This window comes from Tachyglossus aculeatus, chromosome 23 (genome assembly GCF_015852505.1).
Source record: "Tachyglossus aculeatus isolate mTacAcu1 chromosome 23, mTacAcu1.pri, whole genome shotgun sequence".
NCBI classification, from domain to species: Eukaryota; Metazoa; Chordata; class Mammalia; order Monotremata; family Tachyglossidae; genus Tachyglossus; species Tachyglossus aculeatus.
In genome coordinates this window covers 38,224,412-38,245,665 of record NC_052088.1, presented here as the reverse complement: position 1 = coordinate 38,245,665, position 21,254 = coordinate 38,224,412, and the positions used below count along the sequence as shown (strand labels likewise).

General features: G+C 45.9%; 1 protein-coding gene across 1 annotated transcript in view; it reads left to right on the top strand.

Moving 5' to 3' along the window:
• The window catches only part of ERBIN (erbb2 interacting protein), a 231,367-nt gene that overhangs the window by 76,660 nt on the left and 133,453 nt on the right, over positions 1-21,254 (top strand). The window contains 1 exon segment of the mRNA XM_038765465.1: positions 15,987-16,092. The gene's annotated coding sequence lies outside the window, so the exon portion shown is untranslated.

The window sequence follows — 21,254 nt, the reverse complement described above, 5'->3', positions numbered from 1 at the left end:
TACTGACATGACCTCTGACTCCAAAGCCCTGGCTCTTTCCACTGAGCCACGCTGCTTCTCTTCTTATTTTTGTATCTGTTGTTATCATTATTATTCTATAATAAAAATAATAATTATTATACTTATAATTATAATTAGATCATTTTGTCTCTGTCCTAGTGCTATGCTACGTACTGACATGACCTCTGACTCCAAAGCCCTGGCTCTTTCCACTGAGCCACGCTGCTTCTCTTCTTATTTTTGTATCTGTTGTTATCATTATTATTCTATAATAAAAATTATCATTATTATAATTATAATTATTATTCGATCATTTTGTCTCTGTCCTAGTGCTATGCTACGTACTGACATGACCTCTGACTCCAAAGCCCTGGCTCTTTCCACCGAGCCACGCTGCTTCTCGTCTTATTTTTGTATCTGTTGTTGTCATTATTATTCTATAATAACAATAATTATAATTATAATTAGATCATTTTGTCTCTGTCCTAGTGCTATGCTACGTACTGACATGACCTCTGACTCCAAAGCCCAGGCTCTTTCCACTGAGCCACGCTGCTTCTCTTCTTATTTTTGTATCTGTTATTCTTATTATTCTATAATAAAAATTATAGAATATTATTATTATATATATAATAATATAGAATATAATATATAGAACATAATTATTATAATTATAATTATTATTATTATTAGATCATTTTGTCTCTGTCCTAGTGCTATGCTACGTACTGACATGACCTCTGACTCCAAAGCCCTGGCTCTTTCCACTGAGCCACGCTGCTTCTCTTCTTATTTTTGTATCTGTTGTTGTCATTATTATTCTATAATAAAAATTATTATAATTATAATTATAATTATTATTAGATCATTTTGTCTCTGTCCTAGTGCTATGCTACGTACCGACATGACCTCTGACTCCAAAGCCCGGGCTCTTTCCACTGAGCCACGCTGCTTCTCTTCTTATTTTTGTATCTGTTGTTGTCATTATTATTCTATAATAAAAATTATTATAATTATAATTATAATTAGATCATTTTGTCTCTGTCCTAGTGCTATGCTACGTACTGACGTGACCTCTGACTCCAAAGCCCTGGCTCTTTCCACTGAGCCACGCTGCTTCTCTTCTTATTTTTGTATCTGTTGTTATCATTATTATTCTATAATAAAAATTATTATAATTATAATTATTATTATTAGATCATTTTGTCTCTGTCCTAGTGCTATGCTACGTACTGACATGATCTCTGACTCCAAAGCCCTGGCTCTTTCCACCGAGCCACGCTGCTTCTCTTCTTATTTTTGTATCTGTTGTTATCATTATTATTCTATAATAAAAATAATTATAATTATAATTATTATTAGATCATTTTGTCTCTGTCCTAGTGCTATGCTACGTACTGACATGACCTCTGACTCCAAAGCCCTGGCTCTTTCCACTGAGCCACGCTGCTTCTCTTCTCATTTTTGTATCTGTTGTTGTCATTATTATTCTATAATAAAAATTATTATAATTATAATTATAATTAGATCATTTTGTCTCTGTCCTAGTGCTATGCTGCGTACTGACGTGACCTCTGACTCCAAAGCCCTGGCTCTTTCCACTGAGCCACGCTGCTTCTCTTCTCATTTTTGTATCTGTTGTTTTCATTATTATTCTATAATAAAAATTATTATAATTATAATTATAATTAGATCATTTTGTCCCTGTCCTAGTGCTATGCTACGTGCTGAGCCCTTCACACAGGCACGATTAATCCTCATTATGATTTGCAGAAGTTTGAAAAATGAAAGCAGGCCCAGAAAAGCAGTACTTCCATTAGAGTTACCGGGGCCACGGTCCTTGATCGCATTTTCTCTTTCGCTCTGATTCAGGAATTCATTCGACACCGACCGTTGCTAATTTCAGTCTCAGAAACTAAGATGAGTTAAATTGTTTCCAAACATCAAAACGCGGAGTTTTTGTGTTTTTTATTTCTCCATCTTCCTCATACAGGGGGGAAATGAAACCAAATGCGCAACCGTGTGCACGAAGTCGAAGTGTTTCTGAAAGGGTGTTCTCATTGGAGTGCTAGAATCAGGTGGTCCGTAGGCTATCAGTGGTGTTTATAATAATAATAATAATAATAATAATAATGATGATGATGATGGCATTTGTTAAGCGCTTACTATGTGCAAAGCACGGTTCTAAGCGCTGGGGAGGTTACAAGGTGATCAGATTGTCCCACGGGCGATTTACGGTTTTAATCCCCATTTTACAGATGAGGTAAATAATAATAATAATAATAATAATAATAATAATGGTGGCATTTATTAAGCGCTTACTATCAGTCAATCAATCAGTCAATCGTATTTATGGAGCGCTTACTGTATGCAGAGCACTGGACTAAGCGCTTGGGAAGTCCAAGTTGGCAACATCTAGAGATGGTCCCTACCCAACACGGGGCTCACAGTCTAGAAGGGAGAGAGACAGACACCAAAACAAAACATATTAACAAAATAAATAGAATAGATATGTGCAAGTAAAATAAATAGAGTAATAAATACGTACAAACATATCTACGTATATACTATGTGCAAAGCACTCTTCTAAGCACTGGGGAGGTTACAAGGTGATGAGGTTGTCCCACTGGGGGCTCACAGACTTAATCCCCATTTTCCAGATGAGGGACCTGAGGCCCAGAGAAGTGAAGTGACTTGCCCAAAGTCACCCAGCTAATTGGCAGAGCCGGGATTTGAACCCATGACCTCTGACTCCAAAGCCCGGGCTCTTTCCACTGAGCCACGCTGCTTCTCTGAGCCACGCTGTTTATCGGGTGCCGACGCTCTGCAGGGCACGATACAAAGCCCTTGGGAGAATCCAGTAGGGTTAGTAATAATAATAATAATAATAATGATGATGGCATTTATTAAGCGCTTACTATGTGCAAAGCACTGTTCTAAGCATGATACAAAGCCCTTGGGAGAATCCAGTAGGGTTAGTAATAATAATAATAATAATAATAATAATGATGATGGTATTTATTAAGCGCTTACTATGTGCAAAGCACTGTTCTAAGTGCTGGAATAATAATAATAACAATGATGGCATTTATTAAGCGCTTACTATGTGCAAAGCACTGTTCTAAGCGCTGGAGTAAGGATCCCCGCCCTAGCAGGGAAGGCAGACACTAAAATAAGCTACAGGGAGAAAGAGGTTTTAGAGTATAAAGCTACAAACGTAAGTGTTTTACTGTGGGTGAGCGTTCAAGTGCTTAGGTGTCTTGGAGTGCTGAATAATAATAATAATAATAATGGCATTTATTAAGCTCTTACTAGGTGCAAAGCAGTGTTCTAAGCGCTGGGGAGGTTACAAGATGATCAGGTTGTCCCACGGGGGGCTCACAGTCTATCCCCATTTTACAGACGAGGTAACTGAGGCCCCGAGAAGTGAAGTGACTTGCCCAGAGTCACACAGCTGACAATTAGCAGAGCCGGGATTTGAACCCATGACCTCTGACTCCAAAGCCCAGGTTCTTTCCACTGCTTCTCTCAGTGGAAAGAGCCCCGGCTTCGGAGTCAGAGGTCATGGGTTCAAATCCTGGCTCCGCTGCTTGTATAGTTCTAGACTGTGAGCCTGCTGTTGGGTAGGGACCGTCTCTATATGTTGCCAACTTGGACTTCCCAAGCGCTTAGTCCAGTGCTCTACACACAGTAAGCGCTCAGTGAATGCAATTGAATGAATGAATGAATGGATATATGTTTGTATGTATTTATTACTCTATTTCATTTGTAAATATTTATTCTATTTATTTTATTTTGTTAATATGTTCTGTCTTCTTGTCTGCCTCCCCCTTCTAGACTGTGAGCCCACTGTTGGGTAAGGACCATCTCTGTATGTTGCCGACTTGGACTTCCCAAGAGCTTAGTACAGTGCTCTGCACACAGTAAGTGCTCAATAAATGCGATTGAATGAATGAATGTATATATGTTTGTACATTTTTATCACTCTATTTTATTTGTACACATTTGTTCTATTTATTTTATTTTGTTACTCTGTTCTGTCTTGTTGTCTGTCTCCCCCTTCTAGACTGTGAGCCTGCTGTTGGGTAGGGACCGTCTCTATATGTTGCCAACTTGTACTTCCCAAGCGCTTAGTACAGTGCTCTGCACACAGTAAGCGCTCAATAAATGCAATTGAATGAGTGAATGAATGTATATATGTTTGTATGTATTTATTACTCTATTTTATTTGTACATATTCTATTTATTTTATTTTGTTAGTATGTTTGGTTTTGTTCTCTGTCTCCCCCTTCTAGACTGTGAGCCCGCTGTTGGGGAGGGACCGTCTCTTTATGTTGCCAACTTGGACTTCCCAAGCGCTTAGTACAGTGCTCTGCACACAGTAAGCGCCCAATAAATACAATTGAATGAATGAATGAATGAATGAATGAAAGAGCACAGGCTTGGGAGTCAGAGGTCATGGGTTCGAATGCCGGCTCTGCCACTTGTCAGCTGGGTGACCTTGGACAAGCCACTTACCTTCTCTGGGCCTCAGCCCAACGTGGGACAACCTGATCACCTTGTATCCCCCAATGCTTAGAACAGTGCTTTGCACATAGTAAGCGCTTAACAAATACCGTTATTATTATTATTATTATTATTATTATTATTATTATTATTATTATTACTCACTTTCCCCCTCGGTTTTCAGGAGTCATCCAAGAGATTGAGGGGATTCCCTGACTCTGAGTAATCCCTAGACCCCCGCCTTCCTCCCTTCTACACTGTGAGCCCGCTGTTGGGTAGGGACTGTCTCCATATGTTGCCGACTTGGACTTCCCAAGCGCTTAGTACAGTGCTCTGCACGCAGGAAGCGCTCAGTAAATAGGATTTGACTGAATGACTCCTCATGGGCGGTGGTGGGTGTGCTCCACATTGTAAACTAGACTGCCTGCTCGATTGTGAGTTCTGTAAGGGCAGGGGTCAGGTCTGCGGACTCTGTTGTGCTGCTCTGCACACAGTAAGCGCTCAATAAATCTTCTATTTACAGAGAAGCAGCGTGGCTCAGTGGAAAGAGCCCGGGCTTTGGAGTCAGAGGTCATGGGTGCGAATCCCGCCTCCGCCGCTTGTCAGCTGTGTGACTTTGGGCAAGTCACTTCGCTTCTCTGGGCCTCAGTGACCTCATCTGTAAAATGGGGATTAAGACTGTGAGCCCCACGAGGACAACCTGATCACCTTGTAACCTCCCCAGTGCTTAGAACAGTGCTTTGCACAGAGTAAGCACTTAATAAATGCCATCTTATTAAATAGATTTATCAATCACAGTCTTCTAGACTGTGAGCCCACTGTTGGGTAGGGACCGTCTCCATATGTTGCCGACTTGGACTTCCCAAGCGCTTAGTACAGTGCTCTGCACACAGGAAGCGCTCAATAAATACGATTTGAATGAATGACTCCTCATGGGCGGCGGTGGGTGTGCTCTACATTGTAAACTAGACTGCCTGCTAGATTGTGAGTTCTGTATGGGCAGGGGTCAATCAATCAATCAATCAATCGTATTTATTGAGCGCTTACTGTGTGCAGAGCACTGTACTAAGCACTTCGGGAGTACAAGTTGGCAACACATAGAGACGGTCCCTACCCAACAGTGGGCTTACGGTCTAGAAGGGGGCTCGCAGTCGAGAAGATAATAATAATAATGAGACTCCAGTCTCTGCGGAGAACGATTTCCCATTTGGTGGCATTTCTGCATTGGGGCCTCCGTCGCGGAACCGAACGGCGCTGGCTCGAGCCCCAGGAAATCTAGGGATTAGGAAACGGAGCTTCGAGCTCGGGGCAACCGCCAGCCTTCCTCTCAGGTGACTCTTCCACAAATTAATAATAGTTTTCCCCGCACCCCTCTCTCCCTCCGACCCCCGTATTCCGGACCGGTTTGTGGAGGAACCCAGCCCTGGATAAATTTGGATACATTGGTAGGCCAAGCAGCCTACATGAAGTTCCTGAATCGAAGCTTTTATTTTTATTTTTCCCAGTAATTGACCAATTCCAGCCTCTGGCCCACTGTGGTTCCGTGGGGAAGCCCCTTGGTTTTTGGCATCTCAATCCCAAATCGGGTTCAGTCGGACTGATCCGAACTTCACCAGGGAAGAGTTCAGTGGTTCCTATTTTTGAACAGCGATGACGGGACTGTGTCCTAGCTTATTAGCTTATATCTACCCCAGTGTTCGGAACTTTTTTCCTGCTTTTTTCCTGTTTTTTTCAATCAATCAATCCATCAATCGTATTTATTGAGCGCTTACTGTGTGCAGAGCACTGTACTAAGCGCTTGGGAAGTACAAGCTGGCAACATATAGAGACGGTCCCTACCCAACAGTGGGCTCACAGTGCTTTGAAACATAGTTCTTCTCCTTCAGGATGTCATCTCTTCCCCTTCCCATCGCCAACAGCCCCCAAAACTCTCCCAATAATAATAATAATAATGGCGTTTATTAAGCGCTTACTATGTGCAAAGCACTGCTCTAAGCGCTGGGGAGGTTACAGGGTGATCAGGTTGTCCCACAGTTTTAATCCCCGTTTTACAGAGGAGGGAACTGAGGCACAGAGAAGTTAAGTGACTTGCCCAAAGTCACACAGCTGACACTGTGTAAGCACTTAGAGAAGTGGTGTGGCTCATCATCATCCTCATCATCAATCGCATTTATTGAGCGCTTACTGTGTGCAGAGCACTGTACTAAGCGCTTGGGAAGTCCAAGTTGGCAACATATGGAGACAGTCCCTACCCAACAGTGGGCTCACAGTCTAAAAGGGGGAGACAGAGAACAAAACCAAACATACTAACAAAATAAGATAAATAGAATAGATATGTACAAGTTAAATAAATAGAGTAACAAATATGTACAAGCATATATACATATATAACATATATGTTATATTTCCTCTTTCAGTGGAAAGAGCCCGGGCTTTGGAGTCAGAGGTTATGGGTTCAAATCCCGGCCCCTCCACATGTCTGCTGTGTGACCTTGGGCAAATCAGTTCACTTCTCTGAGCCTCAGTTCCCTCATCTGTAAAATGTGAGCCCCCCCGGGGGACAACCTGATCACCTTGTATCCCCCTCAGCTCTTAGAACAGTGCTCGCGACATAGTAAGCGCTGAACAAATACCATTATTATTATTAACAGGTACCGTCATTATAATTGCTATCATGATGTGAACCAGGTTTTTTCAAACATGTTTTTTCAAAAAAGTGTGTCTTTTGAGGGAATTTTGATTTTCTTGGGGGGGTTTCACGTCCTTCTAGGACTTTTACAAGTCCTTTTAGAAGTCCTTTTCTCATCCTTCTAGACTGTGAGCCCGCTGTTGGGTAGGGACCGTCTCTATATGTTGCCAACTTGGACTTCCCAAGCGCTTAGGACAGTGCTCCGCACACAGTAAGCGCCCAATAAATACGATTGATTGATTGATTGATTTTAGTGATGTGCAGGCTTAAAAATGTTCACGCCCATCTGTTTCCTCCCCCGCAGCACACACAGACACCCCCCGCAGCCAATCCACCCCTTTAGTGGCCTTTTACCAAGATAAAGGGGTTATTTGGAATACATCCCATTTCCTGCCAGAGACATGACTCATTTCTACTTTAGGAAGTTGGCTCATGCCAGTTTTGTGCCGCAAGCCTAGTAGGTGGAAAGTGAAGCCTATAAAAATGAGCCGAGCCCCTCCGAGGAAGCCGACAGGAGGGCCATCCATTCGGATGTCCGTATCTATTCTATTTATTTTATTTTGTTAATACGTTTTGTTTTGTTCCCTGTCTCCCCCTTCTAGACCGTGAGCCCGCTGTTGGGTAGGGCCCGTCTCTAGATGTTGCCAACTTGGACTTCCCAAGCGCTTAGTCCAGTGCCCTGCACACAGTAAGCGCCCAATAAAGCCTATAAAAATGAGCCGAGCCCCTCCGAGGAAGCCTACAGGAGGGCCGTCCATTCGGATGTACCTATCTATTCTATTTATTTTATTTCGTTAATATGTTTTGTTCTCTGTCTCCCCCTTCTAGACTGTGAGCCCACTGCTGGGTAGGGACCGTCTCTATATGTTGCCAACTTGGACTTCCCAAGCGCTTAGTACAGTGCTCTGCACACAGTAAGCGCTCAATAAATACAATTGAATGAATGAATTTGTTTATTTTAGCTGTACATATTTGTTCTATTTAGTTTATTTTGTTAGTATGTTTTGTTTTGTTCTCTGTCTCCCCCTTCTAGACTGTGAGCCCACTGTTGGGTAGGGACTGTCTCTATATGTTGCCAACTTGTCCTTCCCAAGCGCTTAGTCCAGTGCTCTGCACACAGTAAGCGCTCAATAAATGCGATTGATTCGGCTCCGAAAGAGGTGAAGTGACAGTGTCGTTCTGCTTCCTGTGCAGCAGACTCAGTCTTCGTCCTCATGGACGGGCGTCATGTTCTTGGATTCATTCATTCAGTCGCATTTATTGAGCGCTTACTGTGTGCAGAGCACTGGACTAAGCGCTTGGGAAGTCCAAGTTGGCAACATATAGAGACAGTCCCTACCCAACAGCGGGCTCACAGTCTAGAAGAGGGAGATGGACAGCAAGACAGAACATATTAACAAAATAAAATAAATAGAATAAATCTGTACAAATAAAATAGAGTAATAAATACGTACAAACATATATCCATTCATTCATTCATTCATTTGCATTTATTGAGCGCTTACTGTGTGCAGAGCACTGTACTAAGCTCTTGGGAAGTACAAGTTGGCAACACATAGAGACGGTCCCTACCCAACAGCGGGCTCACAGTCTAGAAGGGGGAGACAGACAATAAGACAGAACATAGTAACAAAATAAAATAAATAGAATAAATCTGTACAAATAAAATAGAGTAATAAATACGTACAAACACATATACATTCATTCATTCATTCAGTCGTATTTATTGAAGCGCTTACTGTGTGCAGAGCACTGTACTAAGCGCTTTGGAAGTCCAAGTTGGCAACATATAGAGACGGTCCCTACCCAACAGCGGGCTCACAGTCTAGAAGGGGGAGACAGACAACAAGACAGAACATAGTGACAAAATAAAATAAATATGTACAAATAAAATAGAGTAATAAATACGTACAAACACATATACATTCATTCATTCAGTCGTATTTATTGAGCGCTTCCTGTGTGCAGAGCACTGTACTGAGCGCTTGGGAAGTACAAGTTGGCAACATATAGAGACGGTCCCTACCCAACAGCGGGCTCACAGTCTAGAAGGGGGAGACGGAGAACAAAACCGAACATAGTGACAAAATAAAATAAATAGAATAAATCTGTACAAATAAAATAGAGTAATAAATATGTACAAATAAATACATACATAAATAAAATAAATAATAAATACGTACACATACACATTCATTCATTCAGTCGTATTTATTGAGTGCTCCCCGTGTGCAGAGCACTGTACTAAGCGCTTGGGAAGTCCAAGTTGGCAGCATATAGAGACGGTCCCTACCCAACAGCGGATAAGAAATGTTTCTTCACGGTTGCTTATTTGAAGCTGCCATTTGAAGCTCTTGTTTCTTGCGGGCAAGAAACAAAAAGCGCGGAGGAGCGCAACCAAATAAGACGAGTGACTTTTTCATTGGTACGTTGAAAATGAAGTATTTACCCTTTTACATTGGTACGTTGAAAATGAAGTATTTACCCGCGATGGGAGAGGGGAGGTAAAGGATCATGCCGAAGAGAAACGCCCTTTGGAAAGAAGTAGTTAAAAGCATGAAAAAATAGGCGAAGTCAAAGAAACTTGAACACTATCCAGATTATTTTGGTAATGGGGAATAAGGGCAGTAACGGGGGCCACGGGGGAGTTAGGAGAGTATGAAAGCTGACGTAGGCCGCTTTGGGAAAATTGTAAATAAACAAGCGGCTTTAGGAGAGAGGAGACTTAAGGGAATAGGTTGTTTTCGGAGTGGGAGAGCGTGTCTCGGGAGATAGATGGGTGTAAGGAGACAGAAGAGTGGAAACTGGATTATCCTCATTATAAAGTCCATCACAGGAGGTAAAAGAGCTGTTTTTCCTGCTTTGAAAGATAGTTCTTCTCCTTCATATATGTATATATGTTTGTACGTATTTATTACTCTATTCATTTTACTTGTACATATCTATTCTATTAATTTTATTTTGTTAGTATGTTTGGTTTTGTTCTGTGTCTCCCCCTTCTAGACTGTGAGCCCACTGTTAGGTAGGGACCGTCTCTATATGTTGCCAACTTGGACTTCCCAATTGTTTAGTACAGTGCTCTGCACACAGTAAGTGCTCAATAAATACAATTGATTGATTCAGGATGCCATCTCTTCCCCTTCCCATCGCCAGCACCCCCCCCCAAAACTCTCCCAATATAATAATAATAATAATGGCATTTATTAAGCGCTTACTATGTGCAAAACACTGTTCTATTCGCCGGGGAGGTTACAAGGTGATCAGGTTGTCCCATGGGGGGCTCACAGTCTTCATCCCCGTTTTTCAGATGAAGGAACTGAGGCCCAGAGAAGTGAAGTGACTTGCCCAGAGTCACACAGCTGACAGTTGGCGCAGCGGGGATTTGAACCCACGACCTCTGACTCCAAAGCCCAGGCTCTTTCCACTGAGCCACGCTACTTCTGAATAATGGCATTTATTGAGTGCTTACTATGTGCAAAGCACTGTTCTGAGTGCTAGGGAGGTTACAAGGTGATCAGGTTGTCCCACAGTTTTAATCCCCATTTTCCAGATGAGGGAACTGAGGCCCAGAGAAGTGAAGTGACTTGCCCAGAGTCACCCAGCTGACAATTGGCGGAGCGGGGATTTGAACCCATGACCTCTGACTCCAAAGCCCGGGCTCTTTCCACTGAGCCACGCTGCTTCTGAATAATGGCATTTATTAAGCGCTTACTATGTGCAAAGCACTGTTCTGTGTGCTAGGGAGGTTACAAGGTGATGAGGTTGTCCCATGGGCGGCTCACAGTCTTCATCCCCATTTGACAGATGAGGGAACTGAGGCCCAGAGAAGACTTGCCCAAAGTCACCCAGCTGACAATTGGCGGAGCGGGGATTTGAACCCACGACCTCTGACTCCAAAGCCCGTGCTCTTTCCACTGAGCCACACTGCTTCTGAATAACGGCATTTATTAAGCGCTTACTATGTGCAAAGCACTGTTCTGTGCACTAGGGAGGTTACAAGGTGATCAGGTTGTCCCACGGGGGGCTCACAGTCTTCATCCCCATTTGACAGATGAGGGAACTGAGGCCCAGAGAAGACTTGCCCAAAGCCACACAGCTGACAATTGGCGGAGCGGGGATTTGAACCCACGACCTCTGACTCCAAAGCCCGGGCTCTTTCCACTGAGCCACGCTGCTTCCCACTATCTCTGAGTTAGGTATTTTCCGTCTTTGTTTGAGTGGGATTTGAGCGTTTGTGTGTGTTTGCGCCCGCGGATGCCCACCCGCCTGCTTCCCAAGCGCTTAGTACAGTGCTCTTCACACAGTAAGCGCTCAAGAAATACGATTGAGTGAATGAATGAATGGTTGCGGGACACTGTATTGAGCGGTTGGGGGAGAACGACAGTAAAGATAGCCGCTGCCAAACCCTCCTCTCCCACATCTCACATCTCTCACATCTCACATCCCACTTTGGAGAAGCAGCGCGGCCCAGTGGAAAGAGCCCGGGCTTTGGAGTCAGAGGTCATGGGTTCAAATCCCGGCTCCGCCAACTGTCAGCTGGGTGACTTTGGGCGAGTCCCTTCACTTCTCTGCGCCTCAGTTCCCTCATCTGTAAAATGGGGATTAAGACTGTGAGCCCTCCGTGGGACAACCTGATCACCTTGTAACCTCCCCAGCGCTTAGAACAGTGCTTGGCACATAGTAAGCGCTTAATAAATGCCATCACTATTATTATTGCCCGCGTGCCTCCCGCTTGTGTGTCTCCCAAGCCACTTAGGCATCCTGCCGCGATCGTTTGCCCAGGGCCAAAGGGACGAATATGCCAACTTACGGGCGCTCTGCCCGCCGGCCAGAATGGAAGGCGGGCGGAAGGATGGCTGCCCTCCAACTTGTACTTCCCAAGCGTTTAGTACAGTGCTCTGCACGCAGTAAGCGCTCAAGAAATACGATTGAGTGAATGAATGAATGAATGGTTCCGGGACACTGTATTGAGCGGTTGGGGGAGAACGACAGTAAAGATAGCCTCTGCCAAACCCTCCTCTCCCACATCTCACACCTCTCACATCTCTCATCCCACATTGGAGAAGCAGCGCGGCCCAGTGGAAAGAGCCCGGGCTTTGGAGTCAGAGGTCATGGGTTCAAATCCCGGCTCCGCCAACTGTCAGCTGGGTGACTTTGGGCGAGTCACTTCACTTCTCTGCGCCCCAGTTCCCTCATCTGTAAAATGGGGATTAAGACTGTGAGCCCTCCGTGGGACAACCTGATCACCTTGTAACCTCCCCAGCGCTTAGAACAGTGCTTGGCACATAGTAAGCGCTTAATAAATGCCATCACTATTATTATTGCCCGCGTGCCTCCCGCTTGTGCGTCTCCCAAGCCACTTAGGCAACCTGCCGCGATCGTTTGCCCAGGGCCAAAGGGACGAATATGCCAACTTACGGGCGCTCTGCCCGCCGGCCAGAATGGAAGGCGGGCGGAAGGATGGCTGCCCTCCAACTTGCACTTCCCAAGCGCTTAGTACAGTGCTCTGCACGCAGTAAGCGCTCAAGAAATACGATTGAATGAATGAATGAATGAATGGTTCCGGGACACTGTATTGAGCGGTTGGGGGACAGTAAAAATAGCCGCTGCCAAACCCTTCTCTCCCACATCTCACATCTCTCACATCTCTCATCCCACATTGGAGAAGCAGCGTGGCCCAGTGGAAAGGGCCCGGGCTTTGGAGTCAGAGGTCATGGGTTCAAATCCCGGCTCCGCCAACCGTCAGCTGGGTGACTTTGGGCGAGTCACTTCACTTCTCTGCGCCTCAGTTCCCTTATCTGTAAAATGGGGGTTAAGACTGTGAGCCCCCCGTGGGCCCACCTGATCACCTTGGAACCTCCCCAGCGCTTAGAACAGTGCTTGGCACATAGTAAGCGCTTAATAAATGCCATCACTATTATTATTGCCCGCGTGCCTCCCGCTTGTGCGTCTCCTAAGCCACTTAGGCAACCTGCCGCGATCGTTTGCCCAGGGCCAAATAATAATAATAATAATGATGGCATTTATTAAGCGCTTACTATGTGCAAAGCACTGTTCTAAGCGCTGAAGGGACGAATATGCCAACTTACGGGCGCTCGGCCCGCCGGCCAGAATGGAAGGCGGGCGGAAGGATGGCTGCCCTCCAACTTGCACTTCCCAAGCGCTTAGTACAGTGCTCTGCACGCAGTAAGCGCTCAAGAAATACGATTGAATGAATGAATGAATGAATGGTTCCGGGACACTGTATTGAGCGGTTGGGGGAGAACGACAGTAAAGATAGCCGCTGCCAAACCCTCCTCTCCCACATCTCACACCTCTCACATCTCTCATCCCACGTTGGAGAAGCAGCGCGGCTCAGTGGAAAGAGCCCGGGCTTTGGAGTCAGAGGTCATGGGTTCAAATCCCGGCTCCGCCAACTGTCAGCTGGGTGACTTTGGGCGAGTCACTTCACTTCTCTGCGCCTCAGTTCCCTCATCTGTAAAAGGGGGACTGACTGTGAGCCCCATGGGGGACAACCTGATCACCTTGTAACCTCCCCAGCGCTTAGAACAGTGCTTGGCACATAGTAAGCGCTTAATAAATGCCATCACTATTATTATTGCCCGCGTGCCTCCCGCTTGTGTGTCTCCCAAGCCACTTAGGCAACCTGCCGCGATCGTTTGCCCAGGGCCAAAGGGACGAATATGCCAACTTACGGGCGCTCTGCCCGCCGGCCAGAATGGAAGGCGGGCGGAAGGATGGCTGCCCTCCAACTTGTACTTCCCAAGCGCTTAGTACAGTGCTCTGCACGCAGTAAGCGCTCAATAAATACCATTGAATGAATGAATGAATGAATGCCCTCGGCCCGCGACGTCGAGAGAAGCAAGATGGGCGGTGGTCTGCCCACCCACCCTGCGGCTTCCCCGGACCCGAGGGGGTTTCGTCCGGGGCGATGTGGGCAAAACTGAGACGCGGCAGAGGAAAGCGGGACGGGGCTGGATTTGGGGGGGCCCTTGGTTTCACAGTCAAGCCGCCAAGAGAAGCAGCGCGGCTCAGAGGAAAGATCGCGGGCTTGGGAATCAGAGGTCATGGGTTCAAATCCCGGCTCCGCCACTTGTCAGCTGGGTGACTTTGGGCAAGTCACTTCACTTCTCTGGGCCCCGGTTCCCTCATCTGGAAAATAGGGATTAAAATCGTGTGAGCCCCCGTGGGACAACCTGATCACCTTGTATCCTCCCCAGCGCTCAGAACAGTGCTTTGCACATAGTAAGCGCTTAAACAAATGTCATCATCATCATTTAACCTCTCTGGGCCTCAGTTACCTCATCTGTAAAATGGGGGTTAAAACCGTGAGCCCCTCCCTGGGGCAACCTGATCACCTTGTAACCTCCCCAACGTGGGTGGCTCAGTGGAAAGATCGTGGGCTTTGGAGTCAGAGGTCATGGGTTCAAATCCTGGCTCCGCCACTTGTCAGCCGTGTGACTTTGGGCAAGTCACTTCACTTCTCTGGGCCTCAGTTCCCTCATCTGGAAAATGGGGATTAAAATTGTGTGAGCCCCCGTGGGACCACCTGATCACCTTGTATCCGCCCCAGCACTCAGAACAGTGCTTTGCACAGAGTAAGCGCTTAAACAAATGCCATCATCATCATTTAACTTCTCTGGGCCTCAGTTACCTCATCTGTAAAATGGGGATTAAAACCGTGAGCCCCCCCGTGGGACAACCTGATCACCTTGTAACCTCCCCAGCGCGGGTGGCTCAGTGGAAAGATCGCGGGCTTTGGAGTCAGAGGTCATGGGTTCAAATCCCGGCTCCACCACTTGTCCGCAGTGTGGCTTTGGGCAAGTCATTTAACTTCTCTGTGCCTCAGTTCCCTCATCTGGAAAATGGGGATGAAGACTGTGAGCCCCACCAGGGACAACCTGATCACCTTGTATCCTCCCCAGCGCTCAGAACAGTGCTTTGCACATAGTAACCGCTTAACAAATGCCATCATCATCATTTAACCTCTCTGTGCCTCAGTTACCTCATCTGTAAAATGGGGATTAAAACCGTGAGCCCCCCCCGTGGGACAACTTGATCACCTTGTAACCTCCCCAGCGCGGGTGGCTCAGTGGAAAGATCGCGGGCTTTGGAGTCAGAGGTCATGGGTTCAAATCCCGGCTCCGACACTTGTCCGCAGTGTGGCTTTGGGCAACTCATTTAACTTCTCTGTGCCTCAGTTCCCTCATCTGGAAAATGGGGATGAAGACCGTGAGCCCCACGAGGGACAACCTGATCACCTTGTATCCTCCCCAGCGCTCAGAACAGTGCTTTGCACATAGTAACTGCTTAACAAATGCCATCATCATCATTTAACCTCTCTGTGCCTCAGTTACCTCATCTGTAAAATGGGGATTAAAACCGTGAGCCCCCCCGTGGGACAACCTGATCACCTTGTAACCTCCCCAGCACTTAGAAGCAGCGTGGCTCAGTGGAAAGAGCCCGGGCTTTGGAGTCAGAGTTCATGGGTTGAAATCCCGGCCCCGCCGCTTGTCAGCTGTGTGACTTTGGGCAAGTCACTTCACTTCTCTGGGCCTCAGTTACCTCCTCTGGAAAATGGGGATTAAGATTGTGAATCCCAAGTGGGACAACCTGATCGCCTTGAATCCTCCCCAGCGCTTAGAACAGTGCTTTGCGCATAGTAACAAATGCCATTATTATTACTATTATTATTATTACGTGCTTCGGACAGTGGTTTGCAGCCCAGGAACGGCCCATAAATACCTTTGATTAATTGTTTTTTTTGTTTTGCTCTGTTTTTTCCTCACAGTTACAAGAAGATCGAATCCTCCCACCTTCTGCTAAATGTGAGGCCCAAGATCGCGAGCTAACGCTGGGGCCCGGCTGGTGAACAGAGCCACGGGTGACGTGATCGGGTACGTGTTTCGGCTGCCATCGATTTCACCGTCCATGGGGCGAAGGTGGCTGATGGTTTGATATAATAATAATAATAATAATAATAATAATAATAATAATAATAATGGTATTTATTAAGTGCTTACTATGTGCAAAGCACTGTTCTAAGCGCTGGAGAGGTTTTATATATATATATATATATATATATATATATATATATATATATATATATATATATATATATATATGTTGCCAACTTGTACTTCCCAATCGCTTAGTACAGTGCTCTGCACACAGTAAGTGTTCAGTAAATATGATTGATTGATTAATCCCCATTTTCCAGATGAGGTAACTGAGGCTCAGAGAAGTGAAGTGGCCTGCCCAAAGTCACACAGCTGACAATTGGCGGAGCCGGGATATGTACTGAGGGTCTCCTTTGGGCTTCCTGGTCTTCCTTTCTTTTCTATAACTCATTCACTCATTCATTCAGTCATATTTATTGAGCGCTTACTGTGTGCAGAGCGCTGTGCTAAGCGCTTGGGAAGTCCAAGTTGGCAACATCTAGAGACGGTCCCTACCCGACAGCGGGCTCACAGTCTAGAAGGGGGAGACAGAGAACAAAACAAAACATATTAACAAAATAAAATCAATAGAATAAGCATGTACAAATAAAATAAATAGAGTAATAAATCCGTACACACATATATACATATATACAGGTGCTGTGGGGAAGGGAAGGAGGTAAGAAGGGGTGGATGGGGAGGGGGAGAGGAAGGAGGGGGCTCAATCAATCAATCAATCATATTTATTGAGCGCTTACTGTGTGTAGAGCACTGTACTAAGTGCTTGGGAAGTCCAAGTTGGCAACATCTAGAGACGGTCCCTACCCAACAGTGGGCTCCCAGTCTAGAAGGGGGAGACAGAACAAAACAAAACATATTAACAAAATAAAATAAATAGAATAGATATGTACAAGTTAAATAAATAGAGTAATAAATATGTACAATCAATCAGTCGTATTTATTGAGTGCTTACTGTGTGCAGAGCACTGTACTAAGCACTTGGGAAGTACAAGTTGGCAACATATAGAGACGGTTCGTACCCAACAGTGGGCTCACAAACATGTATACATATATACAGGTGCTGTGGCTCCATCTGGGAGTGGTATTTAAGTGCTCACTCTATGCCAGGCACTGTAATAAGTGATGGGGTTGGAGACAAAATAAGCTAGACGCAGTCCCTGTCCCTCAGGGGGCTCACGGACTAAATCCCCATTTTCCAGATGAGGGAACTGAGGCCCAGAGAGGTGAAGTGATTTGCCCAAGGTCACCCAGCAGACAGGTGATGGAAGCAGGATTAGAACCCAGGACTGCGCTCTATCCAGTAGGCTACATTTCTTCCCTTAGACAGTGAGCCCCGTGTGGGGCAGGGACTGTGTCCGGCCTGATTATCTTGAATTCACCCCAGCGCTTAGTGCAGCACTGACCACAATTAATATCTCTACTAGCCTTGAGAAGACCAGTTATTGCGTCCGCCACGAATACCTGTGTCCAACCTGATTATCTTGAATTTGCCCCAGCGCTTAGTGCAGCGCTGACCACAATTATCATCTCTACTAGCCTTGAGAAGGCCAGTTATTGCGTCCGCCGTGAATACCTGTGTCCGACCTGATTATCTTGAATTCACCCCAGCGCTTAGTGCAGCGCTGGCCACAATTATTATCTTTACTAGCCTTGCGTAGGCCAGTTATTGTGTCCGCCGTGAATACCTGTGTCCGACCTGGTTATCTTGAATTCACCCCAGCACTGACCACAATTATTATCTTTACTAGCCTTGAGAAGGCCAGTTATTGCATCTGCCGTGAATACCTGTGTCCGACCTGATTATCTTGAATTCACCCCAGCGCTTAGTGTGGCGCTGACCACAATTATTATCTTTACTAGCTTTGAGTAGGCCAGTTATTGCGTCCGCCGTGAATACCTGTGGCTGACCTGATTATCTTGAATTCACCCCAGCGCTTAGTGCAGCGCTGACCACAATTATTATCTTTACCAGCCTTGAGTAGGCCGGTTATTGCGTCCGTCGTGAATACCCGAGTCTGACCTGATTATCTTGAATTCACCCCAGCGCTTAGTGCAGCGCTGACCACAATTATTGTCTTTACTAGCCTTGAGAAGGCCAGTTATTGCATCCGTCGTGAATACCTGTGTCTGACCTGATTATCTTGAATTCACCCCAGCGCTGACCAAAATTATTATCTTTACTAACCATGAGAAGGCCAGTTATTGCGTCCGCCGTGAATACCTGTGTCCGACCTGATTATCTTGAATTCAGCCCAGCGCTTAGTGCAGCGCTGACCACAGTTATTATCTCTACTAGCCTTGAGAAGGCCAGTTATTGCGTCCGCCGCGAATACCTGTGTCCGACTGGATTATCTTGAATTGACCCCAGCACTTAGTGCAGCGCTGACCACAATTATTATCTTTACTAGCCTTGCGTAGGCCAGTTGTTGCGTCTGCCGTGAATACCCTTGTCCGACCTGATTATCTTGAATTCACTCCAGCGCTGACCACAATTATTATCTTTACTAGCCTTGAGTAGGCCAGTTATTGCGTCCACCGTTAATACCTGTGTCCGACCTGATTATCTTGAATTCACCCCAGCGCTGACCAAAATTATTATCTTTACTAGCCTTGAGTAGGCCAGTTATTGCATCCGCCGTGAATACCTGTGTCTGACCTGATTACCTTGAACTCACCCCAGCGCTTAGTGCAGCGCTGACCACAATTATTATCTTTGATAGCCTTGAGTAGGCCGGTTATTGCGTCCGTCGTGAATACCCGTGTCTGACCTGATTATCTTGAATTCACCCCAGCACTGACCAAAATTATTATCTTTACTAACCTTGAGAAGGCCAGTTATTGCATCCGCCGTGAATACCTGTGTTCGACCTGATTATCTTGAATTCACCCCAGCGCTTAGTGCAGCGCTGACCACAATTATTATCTTTACTAGCCTTGAGTAGGCCAGTTATTGCATCCACTGTGAATACCTGTGTCCGACCTGATTATCTTGAATTCACCCCAGCACTGACCACAATTATTATCTTTACTAACCTTGAGAAAGCCAGTTATTGCGTCCGCCGTGAATACCTGTGTCCGACCTGATTATCTTGAATTCACTCCAGCGCTGACCACAATTATTATCTTTACTAGCCTTGAGTAGGCCAGTTATTGCGTCCGCCGTGAATACCTATGTCCGACCTGATTATCTTGAATTCACCCCAGCGCTGACCACAATTATTATCTTTACTAACCTTGAGAAGGTCAGTTATTGCGTCCACCGTGAATACCTGTGTCCGACCGGATTATCTTGAATTCATCCCAGCACTTAGTGCAGCGCTGACCACAATTACTATCTTTACTAGCCTTGCGTAGGCCAGTTATTGCGTCCGCCGTGAATACCTGTGTCCGACCTGATTATCTTGAATTCACCCCAGCGCTGACCACAATTATTATCTTTACTAGCCTTGAGTAGGCCAGTTATTGCGTCCGCCGTGAATACCTGTGTCCGACCTGATTATCTTGAATTCACCCCAGCGCTGACCACAATTATTATCTTTACTAGCCTTGAGTAGGCCAGTTATTGCGTCCGCTGTGAATACCTGTGTCCGACCTGGTTATCTTGAATTCACCCCAGCACTTAGTGCAGCGCTGACCACAATTATTGTCTTTACTAGCCTTGAGAAGGCCAGTTATTGTGTCTGCCGTGAATACCTGTGTCCGACCTGATTATCTTGAATTCACCCCAGCACTTAGTGCAGCGCTGACCACAATTATTATCTTTACTAGCCTTGAGTAGGCCAGTTATTGCATCCGCTGTGAATACCTGCGTCCGACCTGATTATCTTGAATTCACCCCAGCGCTGACCACAATTATGATCTTTACTAGCCTTGAGAAGGCCAGTTATTGCATCCGCGGCGAATACCTGTGTCCGACCTGATTATCTTGAATTCACCCCAGCGCTTAGTGCAGCGCTGACCACAATTATTATCTTTACTAGCCTTGCGTAGGCCAGTTATTGTGTCCGCCGTGAATACCATGGCTATATTGGTGCTCAACATGTGGTTGAGTGCCAAATAAATACCATTATCATTACATGGAGGACTAATTTGAAGAGGGTGCAGCTGAACATGCAACTTCATGCCTTGGGGTATGGCCTCTCTGACAGTCCCTTCCACCCAGTAGTAATAATAATAATAATAATAATAATAATGATGATGGCATTTGTTGAGCGCTTACTATGTGCAAAGCTGGGGGGGCGGGGATACAACATGATCAGGTTGTCCCACGTGGGGCTCACAGTCCATATTGATTGATCCTCCGCCGCTAATCTCCTCACCGTACCTCGTTCTCGCCTGTCCCGCCATCGACCCCCGGCCCACGTCATCCCCCGGGCCTGGAATGCCCCCCAATCCCTCTGCCCCTCCGCCAAGCTCGCTCTCTTCCTCCCTTCAAGGCCCTGCTGAGAGCTCACCTCCTCCAGGAGGCCTTCCCAGACTGAGCCCCTTCCTTCCTCTCCCCCTCGTCCCCCTCTCCATCCCCCCATCTTACCTCCTTCCCTTCCCCACAGCACCTGTATATATGGATATATGTTTGTACATATTTATTAACTTCACTTCTCTGGGCCTCAGTTCCCTCATCTGTCAAATGGGGATGAAGACTGTGAGCCCCTTGTGGGACAACCTGATTACCTTGTATCTCCCCCAGCGCTTAGAACAGTGCTTAACAAATACCAACATTATTATTATTATTATTTATTCATTTATTTATTTATTTTTCTTGTCCATATCTATTTTATTTTGTTAGAATGTTTGGTTTTGTTCTCTGTCTCCCCCTTTTAGACTGGGAGCCCACTGTTGGGTAGGGACTGTCTCTAGATGTGGCCAACTTGTATGTCCCAAGCGCTTAGTCCAGTGCTCTGCACATAGTAAGCGCTCAATAAATACGATTGATGATGATGATGATTAAAGCGGCTCTGCGGAAACGTAATTTCGAAATCGTCTCCGTGTAATGGAGGAGGTGGAAATTGGTTGGCCCAAGGCGTGTACTCTCCCGGCTCATTTGGTCAGACAGCTAGGATCCCCGTGGCGGAGGCTTTATAAATTGGCCGAAGCCACGG